The 21759-nt window shown below is 41.8% G+C and overlaps 1 long non-coding RNA gene across 1 annotated transcript in view; it reads left to right on the top strand.

Moving 5' to 3' along the window:
• Positions 1-21759, top strand: part of LOC309353787 — a 103410-nt gene that overhangs the window by 52489 nt on the left and 29162 nt on the right. The gene's annotated exons all lie outside the window — the stretch shown is intronic.

Here is a 21759-nt window from a genome sequence, read left to right as displayed (position 1 = left end):
GCTGTTCTGGCTCTCCCATAATTTCCCAGTTTTCCCCCTCATCTGCCTCTGAGGTACTACCTCCCACAAACCCCTGTTGTAAATCTATACTGTCTTCCTTTCTCTCCTACCTGGAAAGGTCAGGATGGGGAGGCAGTCTCCACCATTCTTCCTTCGCTGCCCAGTCCCTGACACAAGAAATCAAAATATCCCAAAGTGTCAAGGAATTACTTGTTTCCTACTCCCCCTTTTCAAAGTGGCTCTCCCCCTCCAAGACTACATTTAAGGTTTTAAGGACTAAGTTCCCAGCTAGTTAGCTATTTAGTTCATTTGACATCCTATGAGAAATGTTGGAGTATATTGTATTATTTCTTTTAAAAAAGAAAAACAACCATCTAGGAGTACCTTAAAAATAAATATATTGTTGCGTAAGCGTTCATGGAACATGCTGACATTTAAAATCTGATAACATGTGTACTTTGTAGTTCTGTTCCTGAAAGAGTTCTAATATACTAAAAAGATTGAGTAGGTGGTATATTAGAATTCAATATAGTGTTGTTAGCCACTATTGATTAACCTCATCCTCCATCTAAAACGTGGAACTCACAGAATGGCTGTAATGTCCACTCTACTCTTTAATATGGGAATGGTAACAATATTCTACATTACAGGGCTGTTATAATCCACCCTCTCTCAATCTCACACCCACCAACAATGTATGGATAGTAACAGTATACTGCTTTACAAGTTTCTAATACTTTCATTAGAAATGACACAATTATCCATGTGCAAATTTACACAAATATAACCCATCAGAAAGGGACATTGAGCCTCTTGGGCTTGCCAATCAGAAGGTGAGCGGTTCGAATCCTTGAGACGGGGTGAGCTCCCGTTGCTTGGTCCCAGCTCCTGCCAACCTAGCAGTTTGAAAGCACACCCAAAAGTGCAAGTAGATAAATAGGTACCGCTCCAGCGGGAAGGTAAACGATGTTTCCATGCGCTGCTCTGGTTTCGCCAGAAGTGCCTTAGTCATGCTGGCCACATGACCCGGAAAAACTGTCTGCGGACAAACACCGGCTACCTCGGCCAGGAAAGCGAGATGAGCACCACAACCTGAGTTGTCCATGACTGGACTTAACTGCCAGGGGTCCTCTACCTTTTTTTAACCCACCAGAGTAATCAACTAAAACTTTCTGAGTAATTGTGGACTTGTTTTCCATAAACCTGCGACTGCTGTAAAATGTGAATTCATTAGGGAGAGAATATGAGAGAGCTTTCTTCTTTCCTGAAAACATGTTCAAAATTTTATGACATGAGCAGCTACAACATTCATTTTAATGATGTCACTGAGACTTGTAGTGCCAGGTTGGGGAATATGAGTCGCAGGTCTTGTAATGCTCACCTCAAATGTGATGCAAGTATTACGACCTTTGGATTCTTTTACAGTTTTGATACATATCTGAACCAGAGAAGAATCCCCCTTCTGACCAATCCATTTCCCAAATCCACTTCTGTCCTTCTATCCACTGATTTTTCAATCCCACTTTCCTTGTTTACAAGGCTAGTGCTCCTATAAGCAAGTGGGGAGGGAAATAATGGAAGTTTCCTCCAGAGTCCAAGCATGATGGAGGGAAAGGTAACACTTTTCCTGAGCCTTTAGATACCTGGGGCCTCAGCACGGGTTGAAAAGCCATCACCATGAGGAAAAAGTTGAGACTAAACTACACATTATTTTCCTGTATCTATATGAGATGTCTATATATCTTGTGTAAGATTTTATTAGATTTGCTGGAGCCAAATGGAAGCAATGTTAGACTAGAAACTGATCTTGTGAGGAAATCTAGGACTTGTAATTTGAAAGTCAGAGGGACATGACCCTCTTTGGGTCATCACCCCTCAAGATACGCCTATCTATAAATGCAAATCAGGCACCCTTAAATGCAAGGAGCTAAAACAAAGAGATCTACAGATGCTAAAGGGCACCAATCAGTTTTCCAGTTTTTCAAAACAGACAAGACTGTGTGGGGAGGGGAAGGGAGTGTATGTTACAAGTGTATAGCAGGCCCAGAGAAATTATGCTTGGAAAGGTTTTTTGTTTTGGTTTTTAAGGAAATATCTTGACACTTGTCTGTCATGGATTATTGTAGGGAAAGGCATATCCAATATCTGATACCAACTGTCTCATTAGAAGCAAATGAAGTGTCTTCAACTCATATGTTCAAAATCATTATCATCTGAAAGGCAGTTGTTTGGCTGCTAAATTCCTTCTCTTGCTATGAAAATCCAGCTCATTAAAAATTAAGCACATTGCTATTTCTGTTTGGGAGAAAGTGTTTTTATTACATTCCCAAGCCTACTGCAATAGTCACTTAAATGTAATCACCTTTTACTTTGTAAGGTTGGGGAAATCACAGCTTTCCCCCCTGCATTATCCACGCAAGTTAACCTGAATGACTTATATAGTTTTAATTGTGCACAAGAGATACTTAACCAAGCACTTATGCTTTTGAGTTTTATTCTTACAGGGCTCTCTAAAGTGATAGCCTCATCTTTTAGGGAAGAAAAGTAGTGAAACTGCACACTGAGGATTTAAACATTGACTTTTCACCTAATTTGTTCTTGTTAAGCAGCCCAAATTCTAAATGCAAATCAACTCTCCTTTAATAACGGTGACACTCCTGACAAACCTGGGCTTTGCCCCTAGCCTAGTGGTAGAGGATGACTTGTGCATGAAGATGCAGAAGGTCCAGTCCTGGAGATTTTAAGTGATGTGAGAAAGCTCTGCCACAGACCCTGGAGAGCCACTAACATTCAGTATAGACAATGATGGGTTAGATGGACAAATCACCTGACCTTGTATATGGCAACTTCCTAAGCATTCATTCATAAGAAGATGAGAAGAGCCTACTGGAGCAGCCCAATGGTCCATCATCTTCTTCTGCTAGTGGCCACCCAGATGCCTTTGAGGAGGCCACAAGCAAGACCTGAATCCATACTGCTTTTGACAGTGGAGATGGAAGATAGCCATTGTGGCCAGAAGCCATTAAGTCCTATGGCATCTCTGCTCCATTTATTTTTGGGAAGATCAAAATAATTTCATTTTATATATGGACCTGGATCTGGTACCTGGTAAACTTTGTGTTCCTCGGTGGGGGGCGGACATTTTTAGACCACTAGGTATTGCAGCTGCCTTCAGGTACAAAGCCCTGAAACAGAAGATCCATTCTCCTTATTTCATCACCATTTTGAGTATGTTGGCATGCCATTTTTTAAGTCTTCTCACTCTGCAGTGTCAAAAAACATCTATGTGAAGGTGATTATAAACAGAAAGAATCTAACAACACCTGAGCAGAAGGAACTCCCACTGAATTGAATGAAGCTGACTCCCAGATAAGTGTGTTTAGAGGAGGTGATTACTTTGTGGCCCTCCAGATGTTGTTGCACTCTAACTCTCATGAGCCCCAGCTAGTATGACAAATGGTTAGGAATTATGGGAGATAAACAACATCTGGAAGGTCACAGGTTAGCCATCCCTGGTGTTTAGAATGCCAGTCTGCAGGAACAGCTCTCCTATGTAGGATTCTGTGGATGAATCCCCCTTAGGAGGACCACTAATTGATGTATCCTCTGCATTTACCTGAATCTTTGTTATCGATCACAAATCTTATTTTTCCCCCCAAAAGCATTTTGATTTCCCAAATTGAGAACTATGTTGATCAGGTTTCCAAATGTCAAAGTGAGTGGCGTGCTGAAATACTTTTCTCGGGAATGCATTGCATTAAATCACAAGAGTAGGCATAAAGAGCTTTTCTGAGTTTAATGCAATGTAGGAAGTCAATGATTAAAGTCATATATTGTTTCTGTGATTAATCTCAAGTCAAACCCTCCAAAACGATTCCACGTGATACAGCACAGGTAAGGGGAGTTTACTATACAGTAGGCCTGAAACTTTGTCCAATTTACTTCTGCGATCACAGTCTTGCATGCTTTGCCAAATGAATGAATGAATGAATGAATCAAAAGAAGACAGGAGAGCCAGAGAGGGAACATTGGAAGGGGCTTTGCAAGATCTCAAAAGAGTTTCCAGAGCATAGCTGTCAACTTTTCCCTTTTCTTGCAAGGAATCCTATTCGGAATAAGGGAATTTCCCTTAAAAAAAGGGAAACTTTGACAGCTATGTTCCAGAGCCTTGGGAAACAAGGTGGAAGGCTTTAAAAGTTCTTTCAGTGACAGGAAAACCCAATGCAGAAATAATTTTTAACCCTCCGCCTCACTTACCAGCCTCTAGGGAGGTTGCAGTGGGGCTTGGGAAGGCCCTGTGAGGCTTCAAAGATCTCTCCTGCTAAGTGCATCTGATTGCGCAGGGGGTAGAGGTTGGTTTCAGGGCTCTTCCTGATTTTTCACGATTTTGCCTTTGCACACAGACCCCTGGAACATAACCCAGACTTAAGTTTTGGGTCTCCTGTAATTTAAATTGCATTTCTTGGTCTGGAGTAGTCCCATTCACATTAATAGCAGTTTTACAAGAAATTGTATAGTTTATGGACAGCAGCATACACTATACAGACTAGACTTCAGACATCATAACTCATGATTACACTTGAAAGAGAAATTCAATATAGCTGTACTTTCCAGTACATATACAAATGTGGATAATCCCACAAAATTTAATTGGATTTCCTGCAGGTTTAAACCAACCCCATTTGTATATTTCTTAATGGATCTTGTCCTATAAAACCATGTATTGCTTTGAATGTTTTAGAAATGCTTGCATCTTGGCATTTGTCCCCTTTATTAACTCTCTAGTAAGGGAGAGATAGGAAAAAGAAAGAGGGGATAAAATTAATTAAACACAGTAATTTGTTTCGGAAAGCACTGAAGTGATTGAAGAAAGTTAAAATTGTTTTTAGAAGCAAAAGGGAGGAAACCCATTTTAGAAATGGGTGGAGGGACATATTATCACATAATTGGTTTTACTAAAATAAATCACATAATTGATTTCCCTAAACTAAATCAAAGTATGAGAAATCTTAAAATGGGATTATTTTAAAGAATTGGGTTGTGGGTTTTTTTTTTTTAAGGCTTATGAAGAAACACTGAAGAAAGAAACACAAGCTTTTCTGCCTAGTTCTCTTTTTTAAAAAAAGAAAAGTACATTCAGCTTCTCTGAGCACCTGACTTGAAACACTCCAACTACATCTGATAAAATCAAAGCAGTAAAAATGATTTGCTGGAGCTTATATGGAGATGTTAGGCTCTTCTCATTTACAAACTCTTCTCAGATGTGGTACTTCAAACTCAACTTTCCACATTTGATTTGGTGTGCTGACATCAAATGCAGAAACAGAAGGCTTCTGGTTTATGTATAAGGTCCTATTATACCTCTTAGGCCACTGTCAGTAAACAAGAGGAATGAATGATCTATCGCTGCACAACAGACTAAAAATGTAAAAAGGTAAAGGACCCTGGTGCTCATCTCACTTTCAGGCAGAGGAAGCTGGCGTTTGTCCACAGACAGCTTTCTGGGTCATGTGGCCAGCATGACTAAACCACTATTGGCACAATGGAACACTGTGACGGAAGCCAGAGAGCACAGAAACACTGTTTACCTTCCCACCACAGCGGTACCTATTTATCTACTTGCACTAGTGTGCTTTGGAACCGCTAGGTTGCCAGGAGCTGGGACAGAGCAGCGGGAGCTTACCCTGTAGCATGGATTTGAACCACCAACCTTCTGATCAGCAAGCCAAGAAGCTCAGTGGTTTAGACCACAGCACCACCCATATATACCATGATTGGTATATACAGACCATATAAGGGAGCAGGAGAGGGAGCTAGAGTCCCCTATAAGATTGGCTGTGGGGTCACACACACACACACGATGACAAATCCAAAATGCCATTGCTGAAGTTGAGAATAATTAGTAAAGAAAGGAGAGGTGTGCAGTGCTTTTCCCAGGACCCAGTAGCCAACTGCACTTCACCTTTTGCTATGCCTTGGCTGGGGAACACAGCTTTGCTGTGAAGGGAGGAGACAAGCAGAAATGAGGTGAGTTTGGTGGAGAAAGAGAGGGAGGGGATAGAGTTGTTGTTTTTGTTAAAATTTGTATACCACCATTCATCCTAAGATTTCAGGGCACTTCACAGCAAAATACAAACGTATTACCTGGAGAGAGAGAGAGAGAGAGAGAGAGTGTGTGTGTGTGAGAGAGAGAGAGAGAGAGAGAGAGAGAGTCACCTATTCAGATATCCAATCCTTAAACACAAAAGCTGAGCTAATTTCTATTCTGCCATCCTCCTGACAAAACTTCAGACAGGAAACTAGTCAGAGAGCGGAGGCTAAGCCCTAAGAAGCCCAGTGTCAAGCCCAGAGTTGTTTTTAAATCCAACCTCCTAAACCTGGCCTCTCACCTGTTAAAATATTCAATAGTCATTAAGTGCCTTCAATCTTTACCCAAATTTCTGTTCAGATTTTAGAGTTTCGAATAACCCAGTTATTTGTTTCTGAAGTGGAAATGGTGCTTCATAAGTCCCCCACTGTTCCTTTAAAATAATAATAATAATAATGATCATCTGAATCTTGCACACAGTGGTGTGCACGCACAGTTTGTTGGCTCTTTTAGTTCTGGACTACATAAGCAATCGGTCTTGATGTGCTTGCATGTTTGGCAGCTTCAGTCTTATTTTTGCCTGCTGTTTTACTAATGCTCAGGACTATTAGTGAACATCAATAAAATGCAGCACAAAAAAGAACCTTGATGCAACCACCCATACATAAAATCACATCAAAGTGGATTTTTGGCAGCATTTTTATTGGCCAGTTATGCACTGCTAAACAGAGAGCACACATTACCCAAAAAGAGGACACAGGTGGTAATCTATATGTATGCATGAATTTTGAGAAATATTTTTTATAATTCAAATAGAAATACAATACAACTCTCCATAGCAGGAAGCAAGTTTATGAGCAGGTGGACTTGTGTGCCTGCCAGTGGCGTAGCGTGGGGGGTGCAGGGGGGCCGGGCGCACCGGGCGCAACATCTGGGGGTTAGGGTTAGGGGGTGCAAATCCATGGGTTAGGGGGTGCAAATTACTTGCCTTGCCCTGGGTGCTGACAACCCACGCTACACCACTGGTGTCTGCCTGCTCAGTCTGCTATCTAGGTGCTCACTGTGGGTAGGCAGCTTAAAGATTCCTGCTCTCCCTTTTTCATGATTCTTTAAAGTAGCCTTGGAATGGAGAGGGCTTCAGACAGAAGATGCCTGAAAATAGAGGACTGTACTCAGCTCCGGCAGTGCTTCAAATAAAGGACTATCATTTGTATTTGGGACATGTGCCAACTTTATACATGTGTCTCAATAACAAGAAAGGCGGTGAGCCTGCTCTACATGCATAGGCTCCCCACAGGATCTTGAATCCTGATCATGCCAGGGTTTTAAAATTGGCCTCCACCAACTCTCCCTTTTCTCTCCCTGACCTAATTCTAACAAGGCAGTGCTACTATGCTGCCTGCATGCTCCTTTTCATAATGAAAAGCTTCCTGAGAGTGGAGTGGTGAGTTTCAGCTGCAGAAATGCTTTCCAAGCCCAGTTAATAATAGCCCTATGAAGGCAGTCTTTAGCATGGAAATAAAGAGACTTTTTAAAAAAAAAAACCTCACTAGGTATTGGCAAGAACCACCCAAGAGGCGGCAAGAAACATTGAAAGTATACTTAAAATACTAGCATGCTACCAGTCTTTTAATCACAGGTTTGCTTCTTCAATGGCCCTCAAAATGCCTCAAACCTCCTAATTACCATAAATATTTACTAACTGGATAATCATCTGTAAATTAATATCCTCTTTACATAGTGTAATTAAAAATCCGAATCAATAAAAATGCAATTGTGGGTGGTTATTTTATTGCTTTAAAAGGCAGCTTAATTGCAAATGAATGAAAGCAGTAATTTTAATGCATTTAATATCATTGCAAACCTCCCATTAATTTCTGTGGAACACCAAAAAAGCCTGATCAAACAGCTATATCTATAGAATTTTTCTCAACAAGAGTTCAAGGTATTGGTATTAAGTTGGTGGCAACAATAGTGGTGAACATTAACAGACCTCACTGTGTAGCTATATAATCTGAGGTTTCTATAAAAGCAGTGGTACATTAACAGACCTCACTGTGCAGCTGTTTAATCCAAGGTTTATATAAAAGTAAATAAAATTATTTTCATTTGGCTCAGTTTTTAAAAGGAGAAAATAGGGCTTATAAAAAAGAACAGAAAAAGAAATTTGTTCGTGTTAGACAGATCCCTTTGTATTGCTGTGCTCTCTTCAAGGAGTGAGAAGTTTCAGGAATGCAGCACTTAACCAAATTCAGTTTCCTTTGAAGGAGGTCACTGGTTTTATAAGATAGTGTTTTGCAGCATTTGAGTTTATTTACAAATATCCAAGTTGAGCACAGGTGGAGCCTCAGCTTAGCTCCAAATGACAACCAAATCTACTGTACCACTTCAGATTTTAGGAAACAGGCAACCAACATTCCAAAACACTATTGGTTTACAGAGCTCCAAAACTGAGCGGAGGTGGATCTAAGGCAGTGTGAGTGGTGTGGCCGAACAGGGCACCAAGCAAAAAGGGGGCACACTGAAGGGAAAAGAGGGGGCACTGCCAAAGGGAGGAGAGAGGAGCGGTGAGCAGACAGCCCTCCTGCTTGCCCCTGGGCTCTCCTGTGGACCCCCCTCCTTTGGAAAATCTTATTTATTTGGGACCTTCGAATAACAGATTGCACAGAGTGAGGGTGAGCATTCTGCAGCCCCACACAATGACTTCTGGGCTGAGAGGTTCCTGCCTCAGCTTGCTAGAGTCTAGACATCAGGGCTTCCAGCCTTCACCCAGTAGGGCAGCGCCTCAGTTCCTTCCTTTAGACTGTCACCTCCCGATTAGGGGGAAAGGCACTTCAGATTAGAGGCAGTTTAAGGCTCCCCAGATATTCCCTGTGTGGAAAAAAGACCTCACAAACAAAATCTAAAGGGCAAATGAACCACTGCCTTCTCTAGACAAAGCCTGACTTGGTTAATTCCAAGGAGTGTTTCACATACAACATGAACGTGTGTGTGTGTGTGTGTGTGATCCTGCTCCCCATAAGAACCACCCAAAAACTAAAGCTGTGTGATTTGGTTTACAAAGCCAGCACCCTCATCCCTTTGACTAGATTTATTTTAATTTTAATAAATTATCTTCTTAGATGTCATGCATGAGAACAGTAAGGCACGTTTGGAGACTGGAAGCCAAAGGTTTGTGCTTGGATTTTTTTAAAATTTTTTTTAGTGAATGGTGGTTTTGTTTTGTTTTTTGAGAAAAGGGGAAAGGAAAAAAGTGGGGAGTTCTGAAGCTTTGCCTATTGCTTTCTGCTTGAGAAGGATAGAAAGGAAGGAAGGAGGGAATCCAGAGAGATCCCTCTGATTGACTTCAAGGCAGGAGAAGGCAGGGAGAGCAAGACAGTGCAGCTCTGTCTTCCTCAGCCAAGCTCGCTCTTTCACAGCCTTAAAGTAGCAAACCTGCTCTTTACATGCTTGTTCCACCATTGCCGGGGGTGGGATTTTGTCCTCACACAGGATGCCATATTGCCTAAGTTCATCCCTGAACTCAACTATGAGTCTCTCCCAAAAACAGTCTGCTCCCCTTTCCAGCCACTCACACACTCCCAGGTTACACCAGCAGTCACAGGTGCCAGCATGAATAAAATATTGGGAAGAGGCAGGTAAGCCCCGCTCTGCATAATCAATCACAATATGTGGTACACCCACCCTATTTGAATGGCAATGCCCATCAACTTTGGCAGGGGACCCAGGCCCCTCAACACTGGGCCCCAAAGAGCCCTGAGAGTTTCTTTTCCCCTCTATATCCTACCCCTTTACCCACTCATGTCATCCTTCAACTTGTCTAATCACGTTTATGCAGCCAGTCTGTAGCCATATCTTCCTGTCATTCTTTTTCTGAATTGATACCGTTCATTTTCCATTTTCTTTTTCTCCTTAGACACCCTCCCATTTTTTTCAGATTTCACCAAAATATGTAATTGCTTGTTGCTGTTTCTCTCCATGACAGTCTCTCTCTCAATCTGTTTCTCTGAACTGTGCTGATCTCACTATCCATCCTTCTGCCCTGGCACATTCTTGGGATGAATTTGCGACTCCTTTGTTCCCCAGATCCAATCTGTTTCCAAAATCTGTTATTTATTTTCTCTTTCATAGTACATCTTCTTTGTCTATTGATATTTTTTTTCTTATTTCCCCCCTTCTTGTTATTCGTCATCTCAGTTACTACAATATTCCTTTTAGTGATTCATCTACCTCTCCCTTTCAGCCATTTATCTCTTGTTCTGAATGCTTTCACTCAGCTTGTTATTTCTGCTGGCCACCTTCCCTTCCCTTTTTTCTTTACCTGGGTACAGGCAACCATTTCTGTAAGCTACTGGTTTCCCTATAAGTGCTACCATGATACACATTCTGACCCAGCAGTAGTAGCCTAGAGGAACCTCAGCAGAAATGGCATAACTTTGCATAATATGGCATCCAAATCTGTATCCAGTGCTAACCTGCCAGAAACTGCACTGAGTCTGCTCCCCCACAAAAATGGAGGGGGCTGACAGAAACCCAGCACTGACTTCCAAAAATTTCATTTTCCCCTTAGAAATTTCATAGCATAACTATTTGGTTTTTGGGGGCAGGTGGGCAAAGGGCTTTCACCGTTGCCATGGTGCTGATTTCCCTCTCGTGTGTTGGAAGCTGCTGAGCATTAGGGCTGCTTTAACTGCAGCAGGGCACCTGAAGACGTTCTCCTCACCTAGCTGTGGGCATCATCACCCATGATCACATTCTGACATAGAATTTATGGATGGTCAATGGCCTTTGATGGTAAACAATTCAATCAAAGCCAAGGATATTAATAGCCTTTAAAGTATTCGGAGCATGCATTTTCATGTGGCAAAGTGCATGATCTAGCCCAAGTTAAGCCTTTTTAATGGGGAAGTTTTGAAGGTGTCTTAACTCTCATATTGAAATCAATGGGACTGAAGAATGCTTGGCTTTGGCTGAATCATGCCCAGTTTGTTTCTGGATACTTTAGACCATTGGAGGCTTGAAATCAATAATAAGAAATGAAGTGCTGTGTTTTTGTGGATGGGCTGTAAAATGCTATTGCTGAAGCACCTGGAACTAACTTCTTATTAAAGCCTGAAATTGTAAGAGAACTTACTTGGAAGTGAGTGCCACTGCTAGCAATATGACATACCTTCAATTAAACAGATGGATAGAAATGTAGCCAAGTCTGCTGTGGTATTTTGGGTCTGCTTTCAGGATGCAGCACATCCCTTTTACTCTGTGCTTCTTTTCTTGCAAGAGAGAAACTGACATTTGAATGGATGTTACTTTCTTCCCATTCTTCCCTGTACAGACAGTGGGAAGTGAAACTGTGCTTTCCCCCTAGGAACATGGGCATAACATTTTATGAAAAGTCCATGACACATCAGCCCAGTGGCACTGTTGATTTGAATCATGCCCGTTGGATAATGGGCGCATCAACCCTGCTCATATGTTATGTTATGTTATGTTTTATGTTATGTTATGTTATGTTATGTTATGCCCATGCATGGCTGGTATGCAGGATGGCATGGAGAAAGTACATCCTGGCCAAATGGTTTGTTTGATCTCAGTGCTAGAAACAGTCTTCATTCTTATGGGTCATGAGTGCTTCTTCTTCCTTTCGTGGTTCTAATAATGGCTTTATATAACTATAATGCTATATATAGTTACAGTTGCATAACAATGGAAGGTTTAAATGTCTTGCACAACAATTAATTTGAGTATATGTAATATTTCTCCACACTGACTCAACATATGCTATGAAGATCTGGTTACACTTGCATAAGCTTTTTTTGGTTACATAAGCTTTTCTAAGTCATCTCGGCTCAGAAATAGAACTTGATGGGAAGGTGGAGGGAGAGAAGCAGATGCTGGAACTAATTTTGTGGTGGTCAAGGGGTAGGCAGAGGCATGCTTCTGGAATGTTTTCTGTCAAATGCACTATCCAGTGCAAAGGGGCACCCAGGAGATCCTTGTTATGTTGTTTGTGGAGCCCATGAAGAAGGAGGAGAAGGCTTGATAAAATCCCACTCCTTTCTTGGGGTAAAGATGCACAACCCTGAAGATATTGATCAATTGATAGATACCCTCACTCCACACTGGACTTTCTTATGGAGATGCAGTTGGGAGTTAAGGGCTTTGGAGGACATTGGTGGGAAGCACTCTTGGCCAGTTGCACCTTGATAGTACAGGGTAAACTTCTGACTATTTTACAAGGGCCTAACACCAAATCAGACCATCTAATATGGTCAGAACCACAACCATTTCCATTGTGCAGAATTAAATAATGCATAGTTGATGTTCATGCCGCACCCGCAGCAAATTGTGTTACTCCAATTATTGAGCTTCTTGAAAGCTAGCTTAGGTTTAGACAGAGTTAGGATAAGGCAGGCTCATTGGGATAATGAGAATGTGTCAAAAAGGTCAGGCTCTGAAGGAAATAAATATCATAAGCAGTCATGGTGTGATAGGGTACTATTAGGAAACTTACCTATTCATTTCTCATAGCTACTGGAAAACAAAGTGATGAGAGCAGAGGCAGGCAAAGACACTGCAAGCAGCACCTCTGGCTTTGAGAAATCTCAATAGATTCAGTAAGAAAGTATATCCCTTACATATGACATATAAACTCTCAACATGTGGACAGAGGCAAAAGTGTGCACACAGCATCCTCAGATGCCTCACGTCCCATATCCCTGACCATCCTCATGTTGCAAGGGCTGCAAAAGGTTTCCACCTGCATTCATTAGAATTCTATGTCATGCTCCCCAGCTGCAAGGAGCACTCTACTTGCACTCAAGCAAACCCAAGTAGAATGCCTCTGCAGATTTTCTTCACTCAGTGTGGGGATGGTTGGGGACCAAGCGCATTGAGGAATGTGCACAGAGACATGGGGGATGAGGCTTGCCTGTATGCCTCTCCCCATACTACCACCATTATTCATAGATGCAGAGTTCACCTGTTCAGGCAAATGCCTCAACATGCCTAAATGAGATGGTGATAAAAAAAGTTGTATGACTTCTTCAGAGAAGCTCTGCAGACATGTTAATACTTTTTGTTGCCAATGAAGTCACAACAGTCAGCAATCAAGCTTCCTGATGCTGAGACTAAAGTTATCATCTCACCAGCTACTGGAAGTGTGTGACAGCATCATCAGTTTCTTTCAAGGCAGCACGGTGGCTCAAAGAGGAGTTTATGAACCTTTATTAATCAACATCTGCCACTCAGCCAACTGCATTGTGACCACTTTGTTCCAGTAGTTCTTATGTTGGAACCTCGTTAGGAACAGGTGTGTTCTTAATGCATATCCTGCTGAAACAAGCACATTTCTGTGGGTGGCTGGCAGGGGACAAACAGCAAGTGGGTCTTCAAGGCTGAGTCTCTCCTTGCCTTCACCCAGCACTTTTGATGCCTCTTTCAATGTACTGTTGAAAGCAATTAGGATATCATTGATTTCAATTGTCACAATTACATTAGGGTTTTGCAAGGGTTTGTCAAAGTGCTGGCAAAATCTCTCAAGCTATTGTAACCATTCAAAGGACACTCTTCAAACCCCTATTCATTTTGGAGCCTGTAATTAAGATATTAATCTGTTCTTCATGCCATAGCATGAGAGAGAAACATGTATCTGAAGCTATGGGTGCTTTTGTTGAGCATCCCACAATGAAGAAGGAAGACATTTGTTTAATTAAGGAGATACACAAGAAATGCATGGTGTGGTTGTCTAGAATCTATAAAGGCAGTTTTGAAGGTACAATGTACACATATAATTTAGCTTTTGTAACATTTCGGTGATAGACTGATGAAGAATGGAAGCAACCAAAGAAGAGGTAACATTATTTTGAAGAAATTGGAAACAGCTGTACAGGAAATGTCCAATGGAAAGAACATGGTTGTGATGCAGCATTTGTTCTATATAACGAAATTCTAAAAGTTTCCAAGTTAACTTTAACATAAAACCCTAAAAAGAAAATATATCAGTAAAAGAGGAAAAAGTGCTTCTGAACTTGCTGGACATATTTATGTAAATATTAGGGGTGCGCATCAGATTCAGATGAGTCCAGAATCAAAATGGCATGTTGGACAGATCCAGGCTTGTTTGAGCCAAAGGAGGCTCTTTCCAAAACACCCCAAACTGCAGCAAAACCCCCAAAGTAGGCACTTTGAAGAGTTGGATTGAAAATAACCCTGAAAACATGAAACATTCCTCTCCTTGTCTGCCATATAAATAAAACACCAAGGTGGGGAGAGAAAGGATAGTTCTCTTGTGAGAGACAGGTCTGGCTTCCAATGAGAGGGAAGAGCTCTACTCACAGTGTTCTCAGGAAGGGATAATAAAGCAAAGCATTACCTTGTTCCTGTCTGATCTGCATTCTTGGCCAGTTCTGCTAGTGGTAGTTGTTTCATTCAAGCCCTACTGCCTCTGGGACACATGCCTACACATCCACTCAAGTCAAATCATCATTGCACTTACTTTCTGTGACTTTGGTGTCAATTGAACAGAGCACAAGCCTGAAGGTGTTTTTTTCATTCATCATAATTCCATGGCTCCTGACCTCATCCTTCTGAATTTTTCCAGACTACCTGCAAAATTTGAAGCCTAGGGGGACCTCTATGATGTATGTTCTATGCCATTTTCATAATAAAACCATTGCCCAAAAACCACAGGAAGGAAAGGACATTTTAATGCTTCCCCAAAACCCTTTAAAGGTGCCTAGCACACACACAAAAACTCCTGTGTCTATTTGTCTGCAATTTGACTATTTTCTTACCTAGGGGTATACCACTTTGGTGTATGCAGTTTTCATACAAATTGCCCATAAACCATAGACGAGATTAAGCAAATCTTTTGTAACTAACTCAAAACTTTAAAACATGTCATTTCAGGAAAACCACTGCAGCTGTCCTTCTGAAATTTGGTAGAATTGTTTGTATTTGGACGTATGAGGCTTTATCCATGCAGGACTTCAGTGACTGCAATGTCTACCCAATTCTGTCAAAAAGAAAAGAAGTTGTATCTGATTTTTTTTAAAAAAATGTTACTCTATTTCCCTGTGATAGTGAAAGGGGAATGTATGAAGTTTTGTTTTTCTGAATGAGTATCCAGATTTGGACCCAAAGCCCTCAAAGTGCTTCCGACATAATTGTGCTTTTTCCCCCCTGAAGCTCCAAATCAGAGTCTAAACTGAATCTTGCATTGCTGGTGCAAGACATTTTGCTGCTTGAAGCAGAGAAGCAAATGTTCCCCCTTTCCATTCACATAGGCAGCAACTGAGGCTAACAAAGCTATGATAGTAATTAACATCGCAATCCAAACTAAAGGAAGTCAGCCCAATGTAGGCTAACGTGGTGCTGTGGTCTAAACCACAGAGCCTAGGGCTTGCCGATCGGAAGGTCGGCAGTTCGAATCCCTGCGACAGGGTGAGCTCCCGTTGCTCGGTCCCAGCTCCTGCCTACCTTGCAGTTCGAAAGTACGTCAAGTGCAAGTAGATAAATAGGTACCTTCCGGCGGGAAGGTAAATGGCATTTCCGTGCACTGCTCTGATTTGCCAGAAGCAGCTTAGTCATGCTGGCCACATGACCCGGAAGCTGTCTGCGGACAAACGCCGGCTCCCTCGGCCTATAGAGAGAGATGAGCCCCGCAACCCCAGAGTCATCCGCGACTGGACCTAAGGGTCAGGGGTACCTTTACCTTTTTAATTTAAAGGTAAAGGTAAAGGTACCCCTGCCCGTACGGGCCAGTCTTGACAGACTCTGGGGTTGTGCGCCCATCTCACTTAAGAGGCCAGGGGCCAGCGCTGTCCGGAGACACTTCCGGGTCACGTGGCCAGCGTGACATCGCTGCTCTGGCGAGCCAGAGCCGCACACGGAAACGCCGTTTACCTTCCCGCTGGTAAGCGGTCCCTATTTATCTACTTGCACCAGAGGTGCTTTCGAACTGCTAGGTTGGCAGGCGCTGGGACCGAGCAGCGGGAGCGCACCCCGCCACAGGGATTCGAACCGCCGACCTTTCGATCGGCAATTCCTAGGCGCTGAGGCTTTAACCCACAGCGCCACCTGCGTCCCCCTTTTTAATTTACACTTGCATAAATTATCCCTATTCCAAACTCTGTTCAGGAGCCTCTGGAAGGAGCTACTGCCAGCTGAGTATGGGCCTGAGTTTTGAGGATTGGTCCCTAGGTGATCTTCTTCTTCTTTGGAGATCACTCGTAGCCAAGTAAGATTGACTTCCATAAATACGGTTTTAACAATGAGTCCGTAAGTGACTGTGGAGGCCAATTCTAGACCCACACGTCCTTCCACAGTGGGGGCATTGGTTTCCGGGCAGGAGTTGATCACGGTGTGGATTTGCCAAGTGTGCCTTCCTCCTAGCATGTGTCTCCCTTGCATCCTGAGTTTGAGTGTCCTCAAAGTCCATGACACCTTTCGTAAAGACTATTCTCCAACTGGAGTGCTCACAGGCCATTGTTTCCCAGTTGTCGGTGTTTATACCTCATATTTAAAGATTTGCCTTGAGACAGTCTTTAACCCTCTTTTGTTGACCACCAGCATTACGCTTTCCATTTTTAAGTTCGGAATAGAGTAGTTGCTTTGGAAGACGATCATCAGGCATCTGCACAACATGACCAGTCTAACAAAGTTGATGTTGAAGAATCATTGCTTCAACACTGGTGATCTTACTGCCAGCTGAGTATGGGCCTGAGTTTTGAGGGTTGGTGCCTAGGTGATTTAACAAGTTGAACAGGGTTTGGAGTCCTTACCCTGCCACGCTTCTTTTAGGGATTTACATCAGATGAGTGGGAGTGGGAGATTTATGCTAGCATATCTCCAGTTTGGCTAGGGTGAGGGACTTAGTCAGTGTGAAAACTGAACATCTGCTAAATACAAACTGGCTCATCCCAGTGGATATTGGCTTTGGATTGCACTTTTAATAAGCAGATAACAATTTGCTGCCCTTTCACGACACCACAAATTAGCTTTCTGAGGCAGCTGCCACACTTTGCATAATGATAGGGCCAGTCCTATTCGTGTGAGTAATGTGGCAATGTCTGAATGGGGCCTTCTGTTTCTAGCATATTGAATTGTCTCCTCTTTCCCCCACTCCCAGTAATATATATTACAGTGTTTTCCATGGTGAACATCCATCTGAAATCTGATTGTGAACACTTCTGAAAATTGACATAGCTCTTCAGTGAAATGAGTTCTTTATTCAAACAATGAGTGAGTCTTTGGGAATCAGTCTGAAAAGTCCAGCTATATATTCTCCTGACAATATCTTTTAGCAATTCTCCATGATGTGAAAATGAAAGATGGTTAGTTGATCATATCTATTCAAATTCAGTTAGTAAATGGTATGTGCTAGAAGTACATCCTGTCAAAAATATATCGTGTATAGGCAGCTCTGAATATGAATATGGAAGGCAAAGATGTGTGTGCCTGCTGCAAGACAAAACATGTATAAAGTCATCTCCAATGCTTCTAGCAAAGGTTTAGAGTTCACCATCATGCTACTGAAAGTGGGGATGTGGGCTTTAGATGTTGAAAATGCACTATTAAACTTAATTCTGTTACCAAAAAAACAAATATCCCATTTTCCTAATATTAATAATATAGGAGCTTTATCATAATGGGAGGTTTAACTTCTCCTGGACTGACAGGAAATCTGACGGGATCCTCCTCCCACATAGTCTTCAAATTGTATTGTAATGGCCTTGGGGATTATTGCAGTTCTCCTGAGGGATTGTGCATGATGTACAGCTTCAATAGGATCAATGAGATGAAGTTCTCCAAATAAAGCAAGCACTGCCATTCTAAGGGGTTAGATATTACTCTGAGTTTTAGAGAAGCAGCAGGTAGGGGGAACACAACTCTAAATCACCCCTCCCAAGGCTGCTTTTCCTACACAGCCATTAGGGCTTCGTTACAAATGTTTATATGTAATGTGTGGTTCCTGCATCTCCTTCCCCTTTGGGCATACAGACTTAAAGTGGTTTAACTATCGTCTCTTTCTTGAGAACCCAGGGGGGTGTAGCTTTAAGAGAGAGATTAGGGATCTGCAGAGTAAATATACTCTTAAATTAATAATGTTATACAAGTCAACAATATATGTTATATAACTGCTTTTTACAGAATTCCCTGTGCCAAACATTACTTGGGAAAATATTTACTTGGATATTTTTAAAATCAATTAGCACCCAAAGATGATTCATCCTCAGAATTTAGTTGAAGGGTAATATATTAAAGCCCATAATTAAGTATATGAAGCATGGTTATTTCTGAGAGTTGTAGAAAGTTTTCTGCAGGTTTAGCTGTTTCATGTACCTAGATCACAAATATTTGGGTTTGGTGAAATATATGTCTAGGAAGGTGCAATTTAATCCCTCAGAAATAAGCCCCACTGTGTTCAATACAAATTGTTCCAAGGGTAACTCTGTATAAAAAGGTAAAGGACCCCTGACAGTTAAGTCCAGTCGCGGACGACTCTGGGGTTGCAGCACTCATCTCGCTTTACAGGCTGTGGGAGTTGGTGTTTGTCCGCAGACAGTTGGTGTTTGTCCGCAGACAGTTTTTCCAGGTCATGTGGCCAGCATGACTAAGCCTCTTCTGGCGTAACCAGAGCAGCGCACGGAAATGCCGTTTACCTTCCCGCCGGAGCAGCACCTATTTATCTACTTGCACTTTTTGGCGTGATTTCAAACTGCTATAGAAGTCCTAAAATACAAAGTTTAACAGCAGGGAATATCCTGATAAAGTGACCTGCATGTTCTTAACACATATAAACTTCAGGAGAATCGTGCATTTTTTTATGCTCAGCCCAAATAAGGTCAATGAGGTAATGTTCCTCAGAGGTAAGTGACATGGATCTTTCACAGAAGGATGTGCATGACTCTGAAGCAAAATCAGGAATGAAAAATGTACGGTAACAATTAATTATGACCCTACTTTTAAAAAGTGGGAAGGAGACCTGAGTGCAGAAATAATCTAGTAAAACTGCTGGTTGAAAGACTAAAGAAACTTAAGGTTTATTACTCCTAGGAAACAAAGCCACTCAAGTACAGGCTTACTTCATGTAAGCCTCTGATCAGTTAGTGTTGGGGTAGAAAATATTGCCTTTCTGTCTATTGCTTCCCCCATTGTAACTTATTGCAAATGTTGTTGCTTTACTCCTGAGTGTATGAATAGCTGGAAACTTTGCTGTTGACAAGGTTGGAATCCCCTGAAAGCCTTTCAAGCATTTACCAAGCATTTCACATGGAATTAATTAGGCTTTTCTTACATTCCCTTTCCAGTGATCATGGCTAGTTTGGCTCCACATTTGAATTGGTTCCTCACACCCTCAATGGCACTGACTTGCTTACTACTGGCAAATTTAAATCCCCCAAGAAAGCTTAATTGGCTCTAATGAGTATCAAGGGATACATTGGTTGGTGATATCTCCTTTGACAAGTTCCTTCACAGATGTCTGGGTTAACTTGAAAAACATTTGATATGTGGCAACTCTGTTGACTGCTTCAGTCTCTCTCAATTCCCAAAGTTCTACAAAGCCTTTTGAAATTACTTGCTATCTCTCAGAAGCAATATGTGCTACAGATTTGGAGGTTACCATTCTAATGGAGGACAGGGGGTGGGCAGGTGTGGAGGACTCCCTGGTCCTGGTTCTTAATGGGGTAACTGTGCCCCTGAAGGACCACGTGCACAGCCTGGGAGTCATTTTGGACTCGCAGCAATCCATGGAGGAGCAAGTCAATTCTGTGTCCAGGGCAGCTGTCTACCAGCTCTACCTGATATACAGGCTGAGACCCTACCTGCCCGCAGACTGTCTTTCCAGAGTGGGGCATGCTCTAGTTATCTCCTGCTTGGACTACTGCATTGCACTCTATGGGGGGCTACCTTTGAAGGTGACCCGGAAACTACAATTAATCTAGAATGTGGCAGCTAGACTTGTGACTGGGAGTGGCCGCTGAGACCACATAACACCGGGACTGAAAGACCTACATTGGCTCCCAGTACATTTCTGAGCACAATTCAAAGTGTTGGTGCTGACCTTTAAGGCCCTAAATGGCCTCGGTCCAGTATACCTGAAGGAGCGTCTCTACCCCCATCGTTCAGCCCGGATACTGAGGTCCAGCTTCGAGGGCCTTCTGGAGGTTCCCTCACTTCTAGAAGTGAGGTTACAGGGAACCAGGCAGAAGACCTTCTTGGTAGTGGCAGCTGCCCTGTGGAACACCCTCCCACCAGATGTCAAAGAATTAAACAGCTATCTGACATTTAGATAGCTCTGTTTAGGGAAGTTTTTAAGTGTTTGGTGTTTTATAGTGTTTTTAATATTATATTGGGAGCTGCCCAGAGTGGCTGGGGAAACCCAGCCAGATGTGCGGGGTATAAATAATAAATTGTTGTTGTTGTTTGTTAGTTCTCTCGGGGCAGTATTTCAATATGAGTAGGAAAATGAGAGTACCCCTAAACATTTTCTTAGAAAAAAAAAGCACTGCCTATGCATATTCAAACCCCAGAATGGGGCTTATGACATGCATCAAACATTGATTAATACAACATGGTCATTGGTCCAACCCAGTTAGTTGTGGGTGACTTTGTGGATTGGAACCATTGCATAAGAGTGGAAATAATTATTGCATCAAGTGCTGCCATCATATGCCCGCTTGATTGGGGAGAAATTCAATTCAGCTTAGTAGGACTTTCTTCTGAGCATGCATAAAATTAGGCTGAAGTTACTTATTGTAAATCCTTTTTCATCTAGCCACATTTAACAGCATACAATCATTTAAAGAGAGGCTGTTTACTCCAAAATGGACTGGGGTTTTGATTACTCAGTTAGATTAAAACATTTTCTGTGGAGTTTAGAGTCTCTTTTGCACCATAATACCTGTAGGTCAACAGAGTAAATTATGCAAGCTTGAGGTTATAAGTTAATAAATTTGCAACTGATGCTCAGTTCATTATGCTCTTACCCTGTCTGTCATTATCAGGTCAAAAATTTTGAACATGGACGGAAAGGAGAAATTAAAGACATTCCACCAAAATGAACCTCTATTCTAGAGTTTCTCCATTAATAAAGCTGTCATATATCAAAAGGCAGTCTTTCCCAACTAATAGCAAAACAGATGGCAAAAAGTGACACTGTTGCTAAATTAAACAAGTTGCTTTCTGGTTAAAATGTCCTGAACATCTCTAAACCAAACTTTTCCAAGTGCTAAAATAATAAGTATCTGGGTCAGGTTTTTTGCATATCCAGGAGAGTATCAGTACTTTCAACTGAATAATTCAGTTGCCTTGTAGCAGTGGTTCTTGGTGGGTTTTTTGTGCTTTTTTAAAGTTACAGCATAACAAAATGGAAGTTCTTGAAGTTCTAAACAGCCTAAAATCCCTTTAACTTTAACTGATAATTGTGGTTTCCCATAAATCTCTTGAAATTCCACATAATGTTGATATATTAGCTCACTTAAGAAAGCATTTTTAGCAGCTGATTGCTTATATAATCTTTCTGGCAATTTTCTACATTTTACTTGCCCTGATTTTGTGGCAAGGAAAGATTTTTTACTTTAATTTGGACCATTAATTTCCCTAAGTCATTTGGACAGTGAGGTACTTAGCCAGCCTCCTACACTCTTGGAATGAGATACTATTTCTAA

Source organism: Podarcis melisellensis (genome assembly GCF_964234715.1).
Source record: "Podarcis melisellensis genome assembly, chromosome: 1".
Lineage (NCBI taxonomy): Eukaryota > Metazoa > Chordata > Lepidosauria > Squamata > Lacertidae > Podarcis > Podarcis melisellensis.
Note: the sequence above shows the minus strand (reverse complement) of the source record. Positions and strands in the feature narration are given on the sequence as shown.